Source organism: Panthera onca, chromosome A1 (assembly GCF_046562875.1).
Source record: "Panthera onca isolate mPanOnc1 chromosome A1, mPanOnc1 haplotype 2, whole genome shotgun sequence".
Classification (NCBI taxonomy): domain Eukaryota; kingdom Metazoa; phylum Chordata; class Mammalia; order Carnivora; family Felidae; genus Panthera; species Panthera onca.
In genome coordinates this window covers 29,427,301-29,450,679 of record NC_138339.1, presented here as the reverse complement: position 1 = coordinate 29,450,679, position 23,379 = coordinate 29,427,301, and the positions used below count along the sequence as shown (strand labels likewise).

The window sequence follows — 23,379 nt, the reverse complement described above, 5'->3', positions numbered from 1 at the left end:
CATGTCTGGTATCTGGCTGGAGCTCGGTAAATATTCGTGGTCGTGAGCATCATTCCAAGCCTGATCCAAATTCCCATGTACAGATGGCCTCGCATGCCGATGTTGACTGCACCTACTTCTGACTGTAATGGGGATACTTGGCTGCTGATTTGGGCAATGGGCCTTAACGTCCAGCTTCAGTCTGTCCCTTATGATTCCTTTCTCCTTCTAGATGCCTCCATTTTAAGTTTTTTTTAACGTTTATTTTTGCAAGAGAGAGAGAGATCAGAGGAGGGGCGGAGAGAGAGGGAGACCCAGAATCCGAAGCAGGCTCCAGGCTCTGAGCTGTCAGCACTGGGCCTGACACGGGGCTTGAATTCACAAAAGGTGAGATCATGACCTGAGCTGAAATCGGACACTTAACCGACCGAGCCACCCGGCGCCCCTAGATGCTTCCACTTTCAATTCTCTTTGACTACCCTTGGGTCAGAGTAGCCTGTGTCAATATGTCAGTATTTAATTGGGGCAATGCTGCTTCTTAGACTAGAGCCTCATTTGGAGAATTGTGTAATCTTGAGCCAGAAGGTAGAATGGGCTTTGAAGCCAGACACATTGAATTTGAATCTTAGTTTCACATCTTATGATCTGAGGAAGCCTAGCCCAGGGAGCCGGCATAGCCCAGTGATTTCAGGCTTGAGTTGCAGAGTAAGACTGTGTATGTTGAAATCCTTATTCCCTAGATAAACTACGTAACCTCCCTGAGCCTCCGCTTCCTCATCTGAAAAATGGGGTTAAAATAATCTTTACTTCATAGGATTAGTACGAGGACTAAATGGTACTACATTAAGCGCTCAGCTCAGAATTATAGTGGGTACCCAATAAATATTTGTTACCAGTAATATTTTCACATATGGCCATGGGAAGCTATTTAACCTCTCAGAGACTCAATTGTTTCACTTGTGAGATTGGAAGACTTCTATCAGTCTCATTAGGATTGGGGAATAGATGTGATAATGTACATAAAGGACATGATGCATAGTAGATTCCTGATAAATGAATTAGCCATTTTATTACTTCTGCAAATTAGCCTTCATGCTGGAGAGCCCTCACTGGCCAAGCGCCTTCCGTGACCAACTTCGTTCCTTTCATTTGCTGCCAAAGTTGAGCCCCATTCCCTAAAGAGCTGACATCTTTCCAGAGTGGGTTCTGTTCCAGGTATCACCACGAGAGCCAATCCCTGCCCAGGTGGGGCCTATGTAATTGATGTGCACACAGACATGGCTCCTCAGGCCGTGGTGGGGCCCTGGCCTGTGAGGCTGCTGCATTTGATTTCTGTGGGTCAACAAAGAAACATCTGAAATTAAATAAGCATGTTAGTCATGGCGGGTTCAAGTTGCCGTAATTAGCTTCTGTCTGGCTTGCTGTAGCAGCAGCAGGCCCGTGCTTCTTACTGCAAGACAACACTGGTCCCAGAGCTCTGAGGAGAGCTCTGAGGGTGCTGTAGCTAAAAGCCCTTGATGTTGATGCTGCAGGACAGATGCTGGCAAAAGCCTCTTCCTGTGGTGGTGGTGGTGAGTGCTGGGCCTTTAATTTTTCAGGCTACAGACAGTTCCTGAGCAAGCTATTAGGCCTAGCATTGGGAATATACTGATGGGCTAGACATGGTCTTTGATTGCAAGGAATCATGATGGGGGCAGAGGCAGGGATAAACACACAGAGACCAGGGGCAAAAGGTGATTACATCTTTCTCGCTGGCTTCAGGGATGAAGCCACTTTGGGTTCACACCACTCTTTTGGTCTTGCTGGGGGGACGTTGTTGATCCAGGTGTGGCTACCTGCTGGGCCCCAGACCAGCTTACCTGTGTCTCAGTGCTCCCCTTGGTTTCTCTACCTGCACAGGCCTAGCTTCTCTCTCTCCTCAAAAACCCTGAACTACCTGGGCACCAGCTTGGCCTCCCTTCTTTCTCTTTCCTGGAAAGTTAGCATGTTTTAGACTGAATTATAGTCTCTGTATATCATTACCCTACAATCTGGCAAATCATTGATGCATTTAATCATAATGATAATGATGATAATAATAACAATACATCGCTTTGGTAAAGTTATTTTGATTTGTCAGAGCAAATTGTATTTTTAAAAAAATTTTTAATGTTTATTTTTGAGAGAGAGAGGGAGAGAGAGAGAGTGGCAGAGTATGAGCAGGGGAGGGGCAGAGAGAGAGGGAGACACAGAATCTGAAGCAGGCTCCAGGCTCTGAGCTGTCAGCATGGAACCCGATGTGGGGCTCGAACCCATGAACCATGGGATCATGACCTGAGCTGTGGACGCTTAACCGACTGAGCCACCCAAGTGCCCCTGTCTCATTTTTTAAAGAAGTTGCATATTCATCACCATCAGGCATGTGAGTACCAACAATGTTTGTCAGCCTTGGAGGTACAAAGAAGCATAATACGCAATACCCACCCACTCACCCTCTATCCTCCAAGGGGAAGCAGTGTGGAAAGTAAAGATAATATGAGCTTTGTCAACCTCTTTGCTACTTACTAGCTCTGTGACATCTGTCACGTTATTTAACCTTAGTTTTCATGTCCATAATATAGGACTAATAATAGTACTTCTTTGTGTGTGTAAATCTCATATATAATCCTAGTAAAAGAATTAGGCACCCAGAACATGCTAGGGACTTTATTGTAAGCATAATCTCTTATACCTTACCAAAGCTCTGCAAGGTAAGCATTACTATTCCCATTTTACAGGTGAGAAAACTGAGGCTTGGAGATGTTCTTATGTGGTAAAGCTGGGATTCAAACGCATACTACACTGGAGTTTATTAGGCACTAAGCCCAAAGGAGTGGTATAAGCGGTGAGAAGTGGAGGAATGCAGAAATGAGCTCGAGAGATAAGTGCCTGGTCATTCTGAACATGTTTTTGTTTCCACCCTATTTTTAATGTTATGGACTTCTACTTTTTTTTTAAGTTTATTCATTTATTTTGAGAGGGAGTGAGAGAGAGCAAGTGTGAGCAGGTAGGGGCCAAGAGAGGGAAAGAGAGAATCCCAAGCAGGGTCCATGAGCTTAGCACGGAGCCAGATGCAGGGCTCCATCCCACGAACTGCGAGATCATGACCTGAGTAGAAATCAAGAACTGGAAACCTAACTGACTGAGCCACCCAGGCGCTCCTGCACCTTCTAATTTTAACAAGACATGAACAACACTTAAGAATACTATACTGGAATAATTTGTGTTTGTGTATTTGCATGTACTTAGACATTCTACTTTCAGTAAATGCTAGTGTGAGATATTTGTATTCAAAGTTTTGCTCAAATAAAGGGGGCATTTTGTTTAAAGGGCAGCATTTTGGTGATAAAAAACCAAACACACTCTTTGTGACTCACTTTTGCATCAGTGCCCTCTGGTGGTAAATCTTAGAAATCATTTACCTCTTACAGTGTGTACCAACTAAATGGGGGAAAAAAACTCCTGAATTTACCCACGATCTTTCTGACTCTCTTGCTAAAATACTGGCCAGTTAATGCCAGCTTCTTTATTTTTTGTATAAAAATATCTTTATGAAGGTCCAAAACTTGTAAGAAAGAGGTGACTTTTTACACAAACATTAGCTGTGTTTGCCTTTAATGATTTTGGGTAAATATTTGGGAAAATATTTTGAAATCAATTTCATGTTATGTAAATCAATGTCAAGGGAAGTAAATACTGCCAAGAGATCTCTACTTGCTGCCTTTTCCTTAGAATCATTTTAGAGAGTGTTGTACTGGAATAAGCTTTTCATTTATTTAAATCTTTTCCTCCATAAAATCCACTAAAAACAAACAAACAAACAAGATATCCAAGTTGGATTTTTCTTGTGCTTGTTTGGAGTCATTGTTGCAAAGCCCTTGGTTAAACGCCGAAGATTCTACTTTTCCTCCGATGCTCAGGAATCTAAGGTCGGATTCACTATCGTGGAGAGTAAATTGTGGAGGGTATCATTCAGATTTCCATATTTTCTCCTAGGTTCTCAAATGTGGCATCTAATTCTGTGGTCCAAAGGATATCCTGGATGGTGTTCCTCCAAAACAGGTGATATGAGCAGGTGCTACTGGCCCTCCATTGTGTCAGGTGTTTTACATCTTGCTTCATCTTCACAATCCTTTGAGGTCTGGTTTTCTAAAGAAAAGGACTCAGAGAACCTAAGTGACTTGCCACCCAGCTGTTAAGTGGCAGATCTGGGATTCAACCTCAAGTCTCTGACCTCTCTCATCTTATGGTTTTGCCTTCTTCCTGTGTAGGACTCCAAATGCTGGGTGGTGTTCATAGGCAGCTCAAACTCCAGACTGAAACCGTGAGCTTGGCTGTGTGTCACGTTCCCTCCGGGGAGAGTAACAGTGGGGCTAATGTGTTTTGTAAACAATCTAGGCTGACACGTGCCAGTGTCACCTCTATGGAGCCACAGGAAGCAGAAAGCTCTGCTTTGCCCCCTACCAATAAGTTAAGATAAATAAAATGGATGACCTGAACTCAGAACGGTGAGATTTGCAGTCACACCTGTCCAGCCTGGCAGGACTCCTTTAAACACATAACCACCTCTATGGCACAAGTTGGAATTCTCCATTCCCCTCAAGAAACTAGACCAAACCCAAACTTGCATCTTACCTGGTATCTCTCTTGGTCCCTGATTTTGTTACTCATTTGCTCATCATGGGCTCATCCTGTCTCTGAGATTTGATACACTTTGGTGCTTTCCTGCTTAATGACGTTAGCTCCCAACTGCAATTCTGCCTCCCTTTCTTGGAAAAAGTACTTTGTAAAAAATATTTACAATCCTAATCTTCTCACTTACTGATACACTGTTGGCAGGAGGGTAAATAGACTCTTTGGAAGGCAATTTGGCAGTTGCTGTCCCGTAATTTCACTTCTAGGAATTTATTCTATATAACTACTCATGCGTCTGTTCAAAGTTACATTTAAAAGAATGTGCACTGCAGTATTGTTTGTACTAGCAAATAAATAAATAAAAGGAAAACCCCTCTGATACCCATCAATAGGATACTAATTAAGCAAATAAAGTCTACTTGATTCCATGATATGTTTATACTATAGAATCAAGCAGCTGTTAAAAACATGACATGGTTGTATGTGTTAATATTTCCCAGATGTACGGCTACAAATGGCTCTACAGTATACAGTTCAGTTTAAAAAATAAGACAAGTTGCAGAACAGTGTATATAATAGATAAACTTTATGACTTGGCATCTGCATAGGAAAAATATATGGAATGATATATACCAAACTCTTAACAATAGTCTGGGACTGGGAGTGGGGCTGGGATTGAGGAAGGATCAGAATAGGGTGCAGGGAGTGCCTATAAGATTCAGGATTATGTGAATTCTTAAAAATAAGCATGTGTGAGGGACGCCTGGGTGGCCCAGTCAGTTAAGCGCCTGACTCTCTTGATCTGGGCTCAGGTCACAGTCTCACGGTTCGTGAGTTCAAGCCCTGCACTGGGCTCTGTACTGATAGTGTGGAGCCTGCTTGGATTCTCTCTCTCTTCCTCTCTGCCCCTCCCCTGTTTGCGTGCTCTCTCTCTCTCAAAATAAATAAACTTCAAAAAAAATATATAAGCATGTGTGAGTTTTGGAATTAAAAAGCTAATGCTTTCTATATATTAATTGTAGCAATAATTGAAACAATTCTGCCACAAATGTAGACGACAGGTAGGACTTGAAGCCCATCTGATTTAGTACTCCCAGGACTCCCTATTCCGCTCACAGGTTTCAGATTTCCCTTGGCCAATGCCCCTCGCTCCTCCCCTCGAGCTTGCCTTAGGAGGATCTGAGCACCCAAGGGTGTGACGGCTGGACAGAGGTCGGTAGTGGCAAGTAGCCGCTCTCTGCTACACTTTGCACGCCTCCCCTCAACTCTGCTGTAGGCCTTTCGGGTATATCATCATGGATAGGAATTCACAGTGAAGAAGGAAGGTGACATGGCAGCAATAAGTTAAAAGGCATCATGGAAGACCAGTTCCGCAAACCGGTTCCCCAGACCTCAGGTGGGAGCCCCAGTCCCCAGAGAAAGGCTAGTCCCCATAGGTTGACAGGTCACTGTGACTTCCGAACAGGCTGGCATGTTGAACATGTGCCAGGCTGGGGGCTGACAATAGGCATGCCCCGAGTCCTAGAGGAGGTGGGGTACCAGGTCAACAGCTAAAAATCAGGTATAAGGAAGAAAGTTACACAGAATGGGCCCAGGGTGGGGAAGGGTCTCACACACAAAGTGGAAGTTCTCTAAGAGTCTTCTTGTAGAAGGTCAGCATGGGTTTGGGGCTAGCCCTGAGAACACAGGGAAAGGGAAGGCTCCGGCTCTGTAGGGAGAGAAGGCGTGCAGAAGTGGCGGCTGCAGATAGCCTGAGAGGTGGGGAATTTTGTCTCTTCTGGTTTCCAATTACTCCAGCTTCCTGAAAAAGTTTTCTTGAAAAAACCGAGTGTGGGTGTCGGGGTTGGATGGATAGGAGGGGACTGGCTTAATGAGCAACAGAAGCTGCCATATATTACCATCAGGACTACATTATTCTTTTCATTTGGAATCCTGAAAATGGTAAGTACATAAAGACCTCAAGGACTTTATACATTACTGATTTTTCAAGAGACCAGAACATGAAATAGTGCCCTAAACTTCTGGCCTTTCTGGTGAATGTTTTTTCTCTGTCATCATCTCTAATCACCCTCACTTCCAGCCACACTGGCCATGTCACTGTTCCTTGGACATGCCTCAGGGCCTTTGCACTGGTTCTTTTTCTATGCCTATTCCACTCTTTCCCAAGATAGCTACATGCCTAACTTCCTCACCTCCTCCAAGGCTGCTCAAAAGTCACTTTCTCAGAGAGGCCTAACCTGACCATCCTATTTAAAAAAAATTTTTTTAAGTTTATTTATTTATTTATTTATTATTTATTTAAAAAATTTTTTTTAACATTTATTTATTTTTGAGGCAGAGAGAGACAGAGCATGAATGGGGGAGGGTCAGAGAGAGAGGGAGACACAGAATCGGAAGCAGGCTCCAGGCTCCGAGCCATCAGCCCAGAGCCTGATGCGGGGCTCGAACTCACGAACCGCGAGATCGTGACCTGAGTCGAAGTCGGACGCTCAACCGACTGAGCCACCCAGGCGCCCCAAGTTTATTTATTTTTGATAGAGAGAGACAGAGCATGAGTCGGGGAGGGGCAGAGAGAAGGAGACACAGAATCCAAAGTAGGCTCCAGGCTCTGAGCCTTCTGCACAGATCCCGACAAGGGGCTTGAACTCACAACCCATGAGATCATGACCTGCGCTGAAGTCCGACGCTTAACCAACTGAGCCATCCCGGTGCCCCTGACCATCCTATTTTAAATTGCACTCCAAATTTCCTTTCCTTTGCTTCCCCCCTCCCCCATAGTGAGCACTACAAAATTTACTTAGTTTTTAGTATTTTTTTGCCTACCACCATTCTCAGCCTCCTTCCTGGATCCCAGAATGTAAACTCTGTGAGCAAGCATAGAGGTATTTTTTGTTGTTGTTTGTTTTAGGGTTTTTTTTTTGGGGGGGGGGTCTGTTTTGTTCATTAACAAACACCCAGTGCCTAGAAGAGTACCTAACACAAGAAGTGTTCTGTATTTGTTGAATGAATGAATACACTGTAGTATAAGTGGTAAAGGACTTGGGATCCTTTGGTCATGGAATGCTGCCCAGATATGTAGAAACCATTTCCGAAGCACTTCCAAAGACCTACTTTCTTTCTCCTCATTCTACTCCCAAATCCCTATGGATTTAAGTCTTGGCATTCAGCCCAGGAGATATAATTACTGGCAAAAGTTGAGTGAAACAGTTAAGAGCATGGATTTGGAGTCAAGGAGACCCAAATTTGCACCTAAGCCTTTCCACCTACCAGCTGTGTGACTCTGGGGCAATTATCTTCCCCAAGCCTGAGAATGAAATTTGTATGTGAATACACAAACCCTGGCATTAAATGTGCCGTTAAATGTGGTACTTTACATTATCAATGATGGAGATACATGAAAGAAATGGAGCACTGAATTTTAAAAGGGCAGTTTCCCCCATCATAGTCATTTAAGCTGCCTTAGGTGAAAATATTGGGGGAAACTCACCACATTTCTATTTAATTTAAACATATCAAGAGATTTTAATAGATTCCGGGGTTTTCCTTCAATAATATGAACTATTTTTTTTTTTTAAAGCTCACGTAGGGATGCCTGGGTGGCAAAATTGGTTAAGTGTCCAACTTCGGCTCAGGTCATGTTCTCACGGTTTGTGAGTTCAAGCCCCAGGATGGGCTCTGTGCTGACAGCTCAGAGCCTGGAGCCGTTTCAGATTCTGTGTCTCCCTCTCTCTCTGCTCCTCTCCCCCTCGCACTCTGTCTCTGTCTCAAATAAAAATAAACATTAAAAAAAGAAAAAAAAAGCTCATGTAAGCACAGCGTCTTGGAGTTGGGTTAGGTCTTTGAGTCTCGGCTCTCCCATAAGGCGCATAGAAACCGCGGAGGCACCTCGTGCCTGGGATCCAGCGCATGGAAGCAAGCAGAGAATATGCGTGGTTCCAACATCGGGAGCCAGGTTACCGGTGCAGATGATAAAGAGCAAAATGCAAAATCTGTGGTTCAGGTGAGGGATGCCAAGGCAGAAAGAGTTTGATAAAACGGATGAAAAGTGAGCCAGAACCAAAGCCCGCGCAGGTGGCTGTGGCAACTTTTTATCTAGAGCCCAGGACTCCGGGAAGAGACAAGGAGATGGGAGAAAAAAAGAGCTACCTGGACCAACCTTCCTGTCTGAACCAACCTTACCTCCTCAACAGCCCAGAAGAGGGCTCCAGGGTAGCCGCCAAAGTCTTTCTCCTGACGCCTCCTCCATTGCTTGGCGTCTTCCCTATCCTGCTTCCCCTTCTCCTTGTTAGTTTCTCCTGGGAGGCTTCTGGAGCCTTGCCTCAAAAACTCACTTGCGCCTGAGTTTTCGACTCCAGGTACGCTTCTAGAAAACCCCAACCCAACACAGAAGGCCTCGCACAGCTTCGCTTTTTTAACAACTCAGCAAAGAATTTTGATTGGCCAGCCAAGGTCACATGCCCGTGGCCTTTGATTGGCAGCCTACCCTCCCTGCCCTGCCTCCCCCACACCCACGTGACCTGATCCCGCCAGCCCGCCGGCACCGCTCCAGCGGGTAACAGGCGGTGTAACAGGCCCTGAGGATTCTCTGCTCTGCGCTGCCCCTGCCTTCCTGTGCTTATAGTCCAGCGGGAGAGAGTCGGTAGTCAAATAATTGCACCTCTGCACGTTTACAAACTGTGGACAGTGCCAAGAAGGAGAAGCACAGGGTGCAGGAAGTGGCAGGGGGCGTGGTAGAGGCAGTGCAGAGCTGGCCGGCTGCCGCGTGGACAGCGGGTAGTAAAGACGGTAAGTGTGGAAGCCACGGCAGGAAAGCCGGTGAGAGGTGGTGGTGGCTCCGTTACAGGGGTGGCCCTCGAGTTGGAGAAAGGCGGAAAAAACTCAAAAACCTTCTAAGAACCTAACCGATTGCCATGGAACATGACCTCATCATTACCAAGTCCCCGTCAGAGCCCTAGGGTAAACGGAAAACCTAAACTAAGCAAAACCAAGAAAAAACACATTGCAATCGGCTAACGTTGGGAAACTTTAGGAGAAGCAAAAGAAAACCAAGTAGTGCCCTCTAGTCTAAAGGTTTATCTTATTTAATTCCCACCCCCCTTCCGTAGTTTCAATGCATCCATCTCCTGTGTGGGAATTTTTTTTTTTTTTTCGTTTATTTACTTAGTCTTTTAGTTCATTTATTTTTCAGAAAGAGAGAGCGCACACAGGGGAGGGGTAGAGGAGAGAGAGAGAATCCCAAGCAGGCTCCACAGTGTCAGTGCAGAGCCTGACCTGGGGCTTGAACATACAAACTGGGAGATCATGACCTGAGCTGAAATCCAGGGTCAGACTCTCAACCCACTGAGCCACCCAGGTGCCCCTGGAACTTTTAATAGAGAAAGGTTTCTCAACTTCTGAAAAATATTGCTTAGTTGAATTGTACCTTGGCATTTCCCCATATTCCCATTTTTATTACTTCGGGGGAGGGGTGGAGGGCGGTATAAAGGATAAACTGGTCTGTAAATCTCATCTCCATTCCTGATTCTGTAGGTGATAGCAGTGGTTTTCAAGTGTATTTTTCATGATGTTTTTGAGATACGAGACAAAGAGCTCAGAAATATAAGCTCTTTCACCGTCTCTCCACAATGTAGTGTGAAAAGATAGTGACCGTTTTGTGAAGACCCTGTAATTTGGGGTGGCTAAATTATTACCCCAAAGCGTATTTGATGCTGCCCAGGCCTCCTTCCCCTATAGACCGTTAATGGGGAGGGAGGCAGAGGCCCCGCCCCCGTGCTGCTAACCTTGGGGCAAACCCGGTGGATCCCACTTCCTGTCAGCAACGGCATGGGTTTGCCTGGGGATTCAAAGCCTGTTGAACCAGCCTTGTTTCCAAGCAGTATATGGGGGAACTCCCAAGTAACTTGCCCACGCCACCTGCTAGGGCTGGAGAAGAGAGGTCTGAGGCTTTAAGAATCTAACTGGTTGATTCGAATTTGCCAGACCAGTCTTCGATTTCGCACTTTACTGAGCTTATTAACAAATATTTCTAGATGACACTGCTTAGACTCCAAAGGTGTGTCCGTGTTGTGTATTTCCTTCCTCTTTTTTTTTTTTTTTTTTTTGGTCTTGTGTATTTTAGGTCTTCGGAATCCATCAGTCACACAAGCCCCTTGGAGCTTCTAGTTCTTTTTCCAGACATGCTTTGTCCCCCAGTACTCAGTTCCTTTAATTTCTACTCTTTTTGCTTTTTATTTTCTCCTTCTCCTCCTTCTTTTTCTTCCTCCTCCTCCTCCTCCCCTTCTTCTTCTTCTTCTTCTTCTTCTTCTTCTTCTTCTTTTTAAATCACTTTTCCTCTGCCCCTTAACTGCTATTCCACTTGTATTGTTTCTTTCCCCCTGCTATGCTGTGTCCTTGTCCCTCTTCTCTCTCCTTTCCCTTTTGTTTTTCCTATCCTGTGTTCCCTTGTTATATCTCACGAACTCAGAAATTGCCCTGGAAATGCCATGGGTATCACCATCTATTGAGTGGTAAGGGCTGCTCCCACTTTGCCTTGGAAGATGACATTTCCCAGAGTGTTCCCCGTGGAGGCTGACTGGTCTGACCCAGATAATGCCACCAGTTAAAATAACCCTGACTTAGGGCCCAGGGGACTCACCAGTCATTATGCTGTATTGGAAAGTAAAACTGATTTGGCAGCCTCATTAGATTATAATCAGCTCAAATTTTCCTTCTGGCTTCACAGAGCATAGCATGTGTCCCCAGGAGCAGCAGAGGGAAGAAAACCACATCTCCTCCCCGGCTTTTTGTACTTCTTCTAGGCTCTTGGCTCGAATTAAATATTTGCTCATTGGCCACCATGCTTATCACCTTAAGTGGGTTTCTAATTTCTTTTAGAAGCTATGGGGAGCTCCAAGATAGCAGCTACCATTTTAAGAGTACAGTTCCAGAGTAGAGATTGTGTAGGCCAACGGATGCTGGGCCAAGAAGTATGAGCCATATTCCATAATAATAGTAATAATAGCTACCACTTATTGGATGCTTATTAAATACCAGACCCTTTTCTATATTAATTCATTTCATCTTCAGATTAATCCTATGAGATATGTATATATTATCCCTATTTCAGGTGGAGGATGTTGTGGCACAGAGTGATTAAGTAACTTGCCCAAAGTAACAGTTAATAAGTAGCAGATTCAGGATTGGAGCCCAGACAGACTGACCTCAGTATCCATGCCCCTTAATATTTTCCTATACCACCATCATGACATGAAAACGATGACTCTCAGGAAGAGTCCTTTGAAACAACAGAGAGTGATTGGTGGATGAGTCAAGGAACACAAGATAAGAGCCTCTTCTAATATATCCTGGTATGCAAATAGTAAAGTCTGAATTAGAGTCAAAGCAGTGAATATGGAAAGCTACAGATGTAAGAGATGGTGTGAAGGATTCATCTGAACTAATTTGGGACACAAAGGGAAGAGCATGGCCTGGATGTTCTGCCCTGGGAGAATGATGGGGTCATGGGCAGAAGTAAGAGGTGGCAGAAAGGACCTCTGACTTGTGTGGCCCTGAGATATTGGGTTGATAATGTTTCCAAGCTGCAGAGATGAAGCATCCTCCCACTGCCCCGTATTCTATCCCTGAAAGGAGGGATGCGGATGTGGATTAGTTACACTCAAGGAAAGGAGGCCAGCATGCTAGAAGGTGGGGCTCTTGCTGAGAGAAGTGTAAAGATTATAAACAGAACCACCCTTCATCCCCTCTTTTCTAGGATGATAGAAAGTCAGGTTCCAGGCACCTCCAGGCCTGAGGTCCTCCTGTGGATGGGGCCAGGGAAAAGAAGCCTAGGGGATAGTTCAGAGGAAGGGCTCCCTCACATTTTACACATTCCCCTACTTCCTTCTCTGGAGGGACATGGTAAGATGTGAGAGTCAGGAACATAGTGAGGGCTGGAGAGAAAATAGACAAGTAACAGGCTATTGAGCCTGCTCTAATTCTAGGTCTGGTATTAAAGGAGGAAAAAAAAAAAAGTCCTCAAAACTAGCTCCCCAGGGTAGAACTGGAAGTGTGATACTGAAACTCCAGGCTGTATTGAAGACTATATGTCTACCCTTGATCAATGTCCTCCATAATCCAGAGCAAAAGTCATCAACAGGGGGAGTTTAAGGATTCAGTATCCATCTGTATCAACCATGATAATGACATTTCCTTTGTCTAACCAGTTTTAAATTCTCTGGAGTTCTTTAGTGACCGAATCCACCTATGTTTTCCTATTTCAATAAGATACTCAGTGGCAATAAATATCCTTGGAATATTTGTTTAAAAGAGCTATAAAGAGCTCCAAAAAGAAAGACATCTCCATGTACCCTCTGAAACATTGCTGGTGCCTGATAAAATGACGTATCTGAAGCCCTGATTTAAACAAGCTCTTGTTGCCGATAAACAAACAAAAACCAAGGGCCATGTGAATGTTAATAATTTGGAGATGTAGGTGGAGGTATCAATATTCTTGAATAACACATGTTCACACTTCATCTTTTTAATTAACAAAGTTCTTTTTCTTGTAATTTCAGCAGGAGGGATCCCAGGGTAAGAGAACAAAACTTGGATTTATGTGAATAGGATTTTTTTTTATTTCATCACTGAATCCAAATAGTGTTTTCCTAGTGTGAAAACAGATGGCAGAGACTTTATTTGTGGTCAAAGACATTATGCATGAGAGTGAACCTTTCTTCAACAGGCAGATTTGAATAAATTCAGGAAATGATTTAAGACATGATAGGTCTCCTGGAATCTGATCTATAGCAGGTGATTTTACAAAATTTATACACTCAAACCCACTGAATCAGAGGAGCTAATTTTCATTCTGACAAATCATCAGGTTTTTGTTTTTTTGTTTTTTTTCTGTCATTGAGTACATGTCTGGACATTGATGTTGTCTTGGGAAACTCAGTCTATGAGTCAGAGTTTGCATGTTTCTCCATCCTTGCTGAAGAATGTCTTCTCATCTTGTTTTCAAGACCTCATTGTGTTGAAAAGAAATTATTTGAGGGTCACCTGGGTGGCTCAGTCAGCTAAGCATCTGACTTTAACTCAGGTCATGATCTCGTGGTTCACAAGCTTGAGCCCCAAGGTGGGCTCTGTGCTGACAGCTCTGAGGCTGGAGCTTGCTTCAGATTCTGTCTCCCTCTCTCTCTTCCCCTTTTCCCTCTCTCTCTCTCTCTCTCTCTCTCTCTCTCTCTCAAAAATAAACATTTAAAAAAATAAAAAAAATAAAAAACTACTTGAGGAGACTACCAAATCCTGGCTTGCTGTTAACCTTATTAGTGTATACATTATAATTTGGGTATTTCTAACAATGCAAAGTTTAAGTGGGGTATTATCCTTAAAAGATGTTAGAAACCATAAATTACTTTGCAATTGTAAATTGTAAAATGGTGTTATTATAACACATAGCTTTGAGATAAAGCCAAATTTCTCCTGCATTCCCAATGGAAATTAGACAGTTGGGTTAACTCCTCCCTGCTTCCAGAGTATAAGTTGGATAACTACAGTTTTGGAGCCAAAAGGGGATACCTGCAGGAAGTTATTGAAGGCCATACACAGATGTGGGAAATAGTTGGAAATATGTGTTTTCTGTGACTTAACTGTCATGGTTTATTCTTGGGGCAATTTCCTCCCGAGTTCATCAGTGAATTTCTTGGATTGTAGTACCTTGATTTTTCTTCTCTTCTCAGTTTCTTTTCACCCCTACCAATTCATTGACTTAAATTCATGTAATGAAGGAAGATTAAGTGATACAGTGCCAGAACTTGCCTGAGGGCTCTGAACTGGACAAGGCATAGGTGATGTCCACTAATGAAATCTTTGTTTGGCCATGTAGGGCATGTAAGTCCTCATAGATCTTGGGGGGGGGGGGGTCTTAAACTTTAGTGTGATGAGAATCTCCTGGTTAATAATAACCTGGTAAAAAACCAAAACCAAATTCTGTTACATTAAGTCTGAGAAAGAGTCCAGGAATCTATATTTATAATCATGGCAGGGAATTCTGATGCAGTTGGTCGAAGGGACTGCAGTTTGAGAAACACTGCATAGAGTCCTAACTCTGTGGCATCCTGGTGCTCAAGAAAATGGATTAAAGTCCCTACTTGTCTTTATTTTTAGACTTAAAAAAATTTTTTTTATTGTATTTTAAGTAGACTCCACACTCAGCGTGAGGCTTGAACTCATGACCCAGAGACGGAGTTGTGTGCTCTACCAACTGAGCCAGCCACATGCCCCCTACTTTTCTTTGTGTACAAATAATGTATTCTGTCTCAATAAGTGAATGAATGAATGTGGCATTGTCTACTCTGGGAGGTTTAATGATTCTGATCTCTTCTTCACCAAGGTTGGGAAATGCTAGGTGAGTGGATATTCCCAGAGACGACATGGTCTCTGACCAAAGAAGCTGTGTAAGAATATAGATCCAAGCCTTCAATACTCTACACTTGAATCACTTTTTCTGAGTTGAATTGTAAATCAATAGGAAACAACTAGAGCCAGCCAATTAGTAAATAAACACAAAAACAGGAAGAGCACAGAGGATGACACAAAGCAGTGGGGATCTAGTTAATCCTGTATGAGCAATATAAACAGTGGCAGCTCAAAGAGCTGTGGGTTAAGAAGCTATGTGATCACAAAGGAGGCCGGCGGTTCTCAGTCTCAAAATGCTACTGTGTGACTTCCGTAAATGTGTTTAGACCTCTGTTATTCTGGGGTCTGGCATGTAAAAGGTACAAGTAGGGCTCGGTGTAGAGAGCATAGAGGTGTATTACGTGGCCCCCAACAATTTACTTTTGGCAGGCACTTGGAGGGAAGCGGAGCCTTGGCTCTCAGAGCTCACGGGTAGTTTGGCAAATGTTTCTTGTGTACCTACTGTGTGCTCAGCATTGAGCCCCGAGCCATGATAGGTCTGACTCACGTTCTGTGTTCATTACTGGCCAGACAGGTGCCTTGCATTTCTCAGAGCCAAACTGAAGCCGGCTTTAAATTCCTGGGTGTAGCATACAGACATAAGCAGCTTTCTATGTTCTGAACTTTCTCTCTTGCTTAAAGGGACAACTCTATGCCACAACCTGGAGAGATTAAAATGCCACCTAATTGCTGCAGATCACTGATTTCGAGTTCCCAAACTAACAAAACTGAAAGATGAAGACCCCTGACGCTGTTGAGAAACAGGCACCTAACCCCAGGCATGAATTAGTACGTGGGAGAAAACATCAGGTAAGTGGGCAAAATATGGACTTGACAGTCAGACTTGAATTCAAATCCTGATTCTGTCACTTCTTGCTTGCTGAGCAGTTTCCTCATTTCTTACAAAAAAAAAAAAAAAAGGGATTCTACCCACCTTATCAGGTTTATGTAACAGTTGATAAGATACAAACATATAGCACAGTAGTGGCACATAACGGGGACTTGGGAAATATAAAATACTCCCTTCTGCTCCTCGTCCTCATATCCTGGGCCTTTGCTAATTATAATCTTGCCTTTGGCAAAACCTCAGATGAAGCACACAGTACATTTTGGTTTGAACCTTCCTGAGATGAGTGTGCTTGAGGGAGAAGGCCTGTGTCAGAGTTCCCTGCCAATTGAGCATAAAATATCAGGAACCAGAAACCGTTATCTCTCTAGGAGATTGTTTATACCAGGGTTCCTATCAGAAATAGGGCATAAGACAAGGGTTTGTATGCAGGTGGTTTGGGAAATGAGGTCAGCAAATGGGAGTGGGGGATGGGGAAGAAGGAAAACAAGACAAGCGGCAAAGCAAGTTGGTAAAGAGTTTGTTATCAAGTTTGGTCACTGCTGTGAGAAACTGGGGCCTGTTCCTTCTGGGACTGAGAGCCATGAAAAATGCCTCTCAGAACTGTCCACTCAAGGGACACAAGTGGGACAGGCACCCGCAAGTTCTCAGCCCTGACATGTCAAGGATTGCCCCAGGTGTCATCTCCCTCGCTTCACCAGTTTCGCACAAGTGCTGGGTGGTTCCCGTTAGTGTCCTAGCCCAGTGTCTGAGAAGTCTAGGCATGCGTGTGGCAGAAGTGAGGTGCACTCGGGAAAATCAGAGTAAAATGTTAGGGTCCAGAGCATGTGAATGTGACCAAGTCCAATACTGGGATCAAAGGAAATGCCGACTGACAGAAAAATGACCAAGTGTGTTTCTCCTTTCAAACCTCAGACACCTCTACTGTTTACAAAAGTAGCTGCTAGAATATTCTTCAAGTGCCTCCATGTGGCACTGCACAGCCTCACTTGTCTCTTGGTTTCCTGAGCTCTAATTCAGGTACCGCCTCATTAACTTTGTACTTGATGACATATTTTCTTCCTTGTCCTCCAGTTTCTTTACATGTTTTAGTTGTGTCCCTCTTCTTCACAAGAGACACTTCTCTCCTTGGGTGGCTTCGGATGGAGTCTTCTAATTTTTTTTTTTTTAATTCCATCAGCACCTAACTGTGCTCAGCAAAAACCTGTTGACTTGAACTCACTTGATACAAGATGATAAATCCTTTCTCTAGTGAACACAGGCAGTAACTTCTTTGACAGCAGCTGTAGCAACTTCTTTCTAGATATTTCTCCTGAGGCAAGGGAACAAAAGCAAAAATAAACTATTGGGACTACATTAAAATAAAAAGCTTCTGCACAGCAAAGGAAACAATCAACAAAACTAAAAGGCAACCTATGGAATGGGAGAAGTTATTGTCAAATGACATATCTGATAAAGGGTTAGTGTTCAAAATAGACAAAGAATTTATAAAACTCAACACCCAAAAAACAAATAATCCAATTTAAAAAATGGGCAGAAGACATGAATAGACATTTCTCCAAAGAAGACAGACACATGAAAAGATGCTCCACATCACTTATCATCAAAACTACAATGAGATATCACCTCACACCTGTCAGAATGGGTAAAATCAGCAACACAAGAAACAACAGGTGTTGGTGAGAATATGGAGGAAAAGGAAGCCTCTTGCATGGTTGGTGGGAATGCAAACTGGTGCAGCCACTGTGTAAAACAGTATGGAGTTTCCTCAAAAAGTTAAAAACAGAACTCCTCTACAATCCAACAATCACACTACTAGGTGTTTATCCAAAGAATACAAAAATACTAATTCAAAGGGATACATGACTCTGATGTTTATAGCACCATTACTTACAATAGCCAAATTATGGAAACAGCCCAAGTGCCCATAGATGGATGAATGGAGAAAGAAAAGCAACTGGGTGGCTTGGTCCGTTAAGCATCCAACTTCAGCTCAGGTCATGATCTCATGGTTTGTGAGTTCAGGCCCTGCATTGGGCTGTCTGCTGTCAGCACAGAGCCCGCTTCAGATCCTTTTTCCCCCTCTCTCTCTCTGCCCCTCCCCCACACTCCCGGTGTCTCTTGAAAATAAATAAACTTAAAAAAAATTAAAAAAAAGAAGAGATGGTATATATACACAATGGGATATTATTTACCCATACAAAATAATGAACTCTTGCCATTTACAACGAGATGGGTGGAGCTAGAGAATATTATGCTGCGCAAAATAAGTTCGTCAAAAAAAATGCCACATGGTTTCACTTTTGTATGGGATTTAAGAAACAATACAAATGAGCAAAGGGGGAAAAAGAGAGGCAAACCAAGAAACAGATTCTTAACTATAGAGAACAAACTGATGGTTACCAGAGGGGAGGGGGGGAATGGATTAACTAGGTGATGGGGATGAAGGAGTGCACAGGTGATGTATGGAAGTGTTGAATCACTATATTGTACACCTGAAACTAATATTACGCCGTATGTTAACTAATTGGAACTTGAATAAAAAATTTAAAAAATCCTTTCTCTAGAAGCACAATGATTTTTTCCAGGGGCTTGTGCATCTTTCTACTCCTTAAGTATATTGGGACCCTCACCAATTAATGGGGCTTCGAAAGCAACATCTATAATGAGGGGCAGGGAGGTGGGAGCGCAATGCCAGTGCCTCAGGGTGTTGTAGGGTTTTCACCAGCAATTCATTCTGTGCTCTTTGTATTTGCTTTCATTCCAATTGCTTCACAGCAGTAGCACTCAGAAGGGACATATATTTAGACTAGACTTCAAGCCTCTTGTTGAAGCTTATAATGAAACACAAATGCACTGGTCCTTTTTCTGCCTATCCTTTTCCCTCTCTGCTTTAGTCCTGCCCAACTGTAGACACCTTGTAAGCATGAATAGTAACTAGGAACTCGGTGGATCAGCAGGGAACTCGTATTTGTTGGATTCTTTGAGATGGCAAAAAAGGCACATATCTAAGTCACTCTCCGTATTTCTTAGTGTGAACTTAGAGCCACTTACGTGAGGACTATTCATAGCCACCACATTTAGGTGGGCAGGTTGTGCACTGCACAACTCTCAGGAAGCATTCGCATTGTCGTCAGTATGAATGTGTTCCTGGAGGAGTACGGTGAATAACCTGTGAGGTCACAAATAGTGACCCTCCCTGTCTGAGGCTCCACTCCAGTTCTACTGAATCAGAATCTCTAGGGAAGGGGCCCATGAGTCTACATTTTAACAAACTTTACAGGTTTCTATTAACACTGAAGGTTGAAAATCACCACTTAAGAGATAGGTTTTAACACAAAGATGCACCAGAAAGATCCTAATCAATTGAATGGAGCCTACATGATCTGAATACAATATGCACAGTGTTGTCAGTCCTGGAAATAGTCTTTCTTTTTTCGTAAAATATGTGAATGAAGTGTTGGTGTCTTCACCAAGAGGTGGCACCTAAGGGTTCTGAGGAAATAAACGTATAGACCCTATGTATAGACTTGTGTATAAACAATTTTGTATATACATACAGGATAGCTTTTTTGAATTTATACAGCTGTACTTAAAAGTAGCTGGTATTAGTTAATCCTGTGTTAACAGTTTGGATATTTTTCACTTGTACATTTGGGACTTTTTCTTTTGGTTGATGAAAGTTGCATATGCTAAGTGTGTGAATGAAGTGAAAAAAGAATGTGGGAAGTTATCTCACCACCTGTGCCATCACTGGATCCTCTGCTTCCCAGGCTTAAAGTTCTTCTGGCTTCATGAATAACTCAGTGAATAATTGCCGTTCAGAATATGGTTGCCCTACTAGTGATCTGGCCATTTTTTCGATGTCTTTCAAACAGGCCTCTATTGTTTTCTTCCTTGTGTGCTTTTATATTCCAACTTTCCAAGAGAGAAATTCTGATCGGGCTGGGTTGTCACCACTCAATGTGGAGTGCTCCGATTAGGTAGCTTCTTAGGTCAAGTTGTCTCCTTGGCAATGTCTTGCTCATGTTTATCTTATGGACATGTGGTTGCCTCAGTCCTGGTCACTCATTTTTGGTTCAGTGACCATCAGCGATAGTATCTTAATAAAGAATAAAGAATATCCGTGACCACTTTCCTCTGAATGGAGATGTGGGCATAGCCAACATCTAGTACTTTACTGTTTGTTAGAACAGGAAGGAAATGTAATTACTCAATATGCCATCTAGATGCCATATCCTGTAACAATAAGAGCTGATATATATATTGAGTACCACCTTATGCCAGACATTTTTTCTGATCACTTGAATAGCATTCATAACTTAACCTTCAAAAGCAACTTTTTGTGGTAGATGCTATTATTAACTTCATTTTACAGATTAGAACATTGAGGAATAGAACTTGCCCAACAGTTTGTATATGGTGGAGCCACAATTAGAGCTCACACTATTTAGCTCTGAAGTCATTGCCTTTTATGACTATGTTGGGGTTGTGATAGAGGATCATGTGGGTGCGTGTGGCGGGGGTAAGACAATTAGGGAGAATGAAATGCACAAATTAGGTCTGGTAGGCAAAGCATAGGCAGAAGCCTCCATTGGTGCATGTTGGGGGAAGGAGTTGTAAGACAATGACAGGCAGATGCCACAAAGGGACAAGACACAGCTGGACTTGCCTGGAGGGCCAGACAGGATTCTAAAAAGATATCCTGAGAGGTTGTTCTTACTCCTTCCTTGATTTCTTAAAAAGGAGTATAAATGACATTTAATTGCCCATGGTTCCTTTTAAAAATAAAGACATAGTAGCGCCTGGGTGGCTCAGTCGGTTGAGCGTCTGACTTCAGCTCAGGTCATGATCTTGCGGCTTGTGAGTTCAAGCCCCGCGTCAGGCTCTGTGCTGACAGCTCAGAGCCTGGAGCCTGCCTCTGCTTCTGTGTCTCCCTCTCTCTCTGCCCCTGACCCACTCACATTCTGTCTCTGTCTCTCTCAAAAATAAATAAACATTAAAAAAATAATAATAAAGGCATAGTAAACACCTTCTTTTGGGGCCATTATCCTCCATCCTGGCCAGTTCCTCCAGGGGGCACCTAGCATTCCTTGATAGAAAAGCCTTGAGAATTTAGGGTTAGACAGGAAAGTTTGGGTCTGACTGTCAAAAGAAAGTGAAGGGTATTATCCTGTATTGCTGAGGAGCACGAAGTTTGCAGCGGGGACGTGGAATGGAAGACCGTTCCACTCTGAAGAATGCTCTTAAGGTCCATGACCAGAGCAGCTACTAAGCTGTAATCAGTCTCCACCAAAGTTTGAGGCAAGGATTTTAGCATTTCAGGAGGAAAGGGGGCTATTGAATTACTACGATAATTATCTTCATTTTCTTTCTTTCCCTCTTTGCAGAGAGAGAGATCTGGTCTGCTCAAGTCAATGTGTTCTACATTGCTTGCTGTGGGCTGTCTCCCAAATCCTTAACTTTTTGAGTAAAACACAGTAATCATTGAAAAATCATTTTGAGGGCCCATACGGGTTTTGTCAAGGTCTTCTTGGTGCTTCTGAAGTGGAATCTTTTCACCTTTCATTAGCTACTTGTTTTCTTTCAATCAATGCCTTAGGAAGTAACACAGGAGACCAGAGAAGAAAATGGCTATTTTATGTCATTCCCAGGTTACAGTCAGTTTCTTGTAGGTTGGGATTAATTTTGCATAGTCCTGACTGAAAACAGGATGATGGACAGGATGACCTTTGCCCTCCCAAAATCTGAGCAGGCCAAGGGGCTGTGCAAGGTTTGGGTTCTGGCCAATACTAGGCACAATGAATGAATTGGGTATTTATATACCCCAAACCAGTACTCTGCTGAGAATAGAATTTGAAGGAAGGGCCTATAGTTCTCTGGGTCAGTTGTTCCTCTGAGAAACACTCACAAAGATGTTCTCTGTTTCAGGCAAAACAATTACTCTAGAGACTTTGGGAGTTTCAAGACAACTGAATGCACGATAAGAAAGGGGATATCTTGGAGAAGACAGACTGCTCATCTCTACTGGGATTCTTCTGTAAGTCCCATTATTGACTTCAAGAGGCCATGAAAGTGTGTCTTTCCTTGAGACAGTAAACTCTCTGTTTTCTGAAGTGAATGGAAAAAAAGGGGTGTATTGGTTTGCCATGTCGGTTTCCAGAAATGAGTATACTGTACAACGTACTTCATCTACAATGCTGCCAAATATAATTTATTGTTACTCAGATGATTCAGAAGACCTTCTGGTATCTCATCAAGGTAAACAGCAAATATTTTGTGCTGCAGCTGTGTGGAGGAGACATTGCCCAGTGATTTCTAGAAATGAGTCAGAAAAATAAAAATAAATGCTTTTCTCTGTTATAACATATTCTAAACCAGTCATTCAATCAATTGGAACTTACAATTTATTTATAACTGTTGAGGAATTAAAAAATAGGTATGTGGGGAATATAAAGAAATGTAAGTAGTGGACCCACTGGTTGCAAACAGAGTTACAGCTACAAAAGTTCTTTGTCAGAGCTTAAGACTAGAACTTAGTATTTGGGGTTTGTGATGGGTTTGCTAGATCTGCTCCTACTGTCTACGCCACCTGCCTTCTAATATGCCTTCTTGTACTGTAGTGGCTGAAGAGCCAAACACCACATTTTCCAGACTACCCTACCCTCAGGGCTCTGGATGTCATTTAAGTTCTGCCATTATGTTGCACTGTGCAATGTTTAGAAGGTAGAAATGAGGCAGAGGCCATGCTTTCACTGCTTCTGTGTTTTCTTTAAAAAGTTTGGTCATAGAGGCATTAGAATTTTCTTTTTCTTAAAAAATTTTTTAGTTGTTTATTTATTTTTGAGAGAGAGAGTGTGAGCAGGGGAGCGGCAGAGAGAGAGGGAGACACAGAATCCAAAGCAGGCTCCAGGTTCTGAGCTGTCAGCACAGAGCCCGATGTGGGGCTTGAACCCTCCAGTTGTAAGATCATGACCTGAGCCAAAGTCGGAAACTTAACCGACTGAACCACCCAGGTGCCTCTCTCTCCCTCTCTCTTTTTTTTTAATGTTTATTTGTTTTTGAGAGGGAGAGAGAGAGTGAGAGTGGGTGAGGGGCAGAGGGAGAGGGAGACACAGAATCCAAAGCAGGCTCCAGGCTCTGAGTTGTCAGCACAGAGCCCAATGTGGGGCTTGAACTCAAGAACCGTGAGATCATGACCTGAACCAAAGTCGGACACTTAACAGACTGAGCCACCAGGCGCCCTAAGGCATTTGAATTTTCTGCAGCAGCATTAGCAGAAGTGTGTAGATGTCAGGAGACAGTCACAGAAAGCTCATTTGCAAGTGAGGTTTAAAGCATGTCTGGTTTGGTGTGGTGTCAGCTTCCCGTCCATGAGGGCCGCTCCACTGTGATGGCTTCCGGACTTTGGTAGTCGTAATGTTTAAGAGGTGGCAGTTTCCTAATCTCGGGAGAACCAAGAGCTC

The 23,379-nt window shown here is 43.2% G+C and overlaps 1 long non-coding RNA gene across 1 annotated transcript; it reads left to right on the top strand.

Moving 5' to 3' along the window:
• The first annotated feature begins 9,178 nt into the window (after positions 1-9,178).
• LOC132680750 (uncharacterized) lies at positions 9,179-22,407 on the top strand. The gene is made up of 3 exons (XR_009610691.2): positions 9,179-9,417; positions 15,709-15,876; positions 21,845-22,407. It is a non-coding gene; the product is annotated as an uncharacterized LOC132680750 (long non-coding RNA).
• The last annotated feature ends 972 nt before the right edge of the window (positions 22,408-23,379 follow it).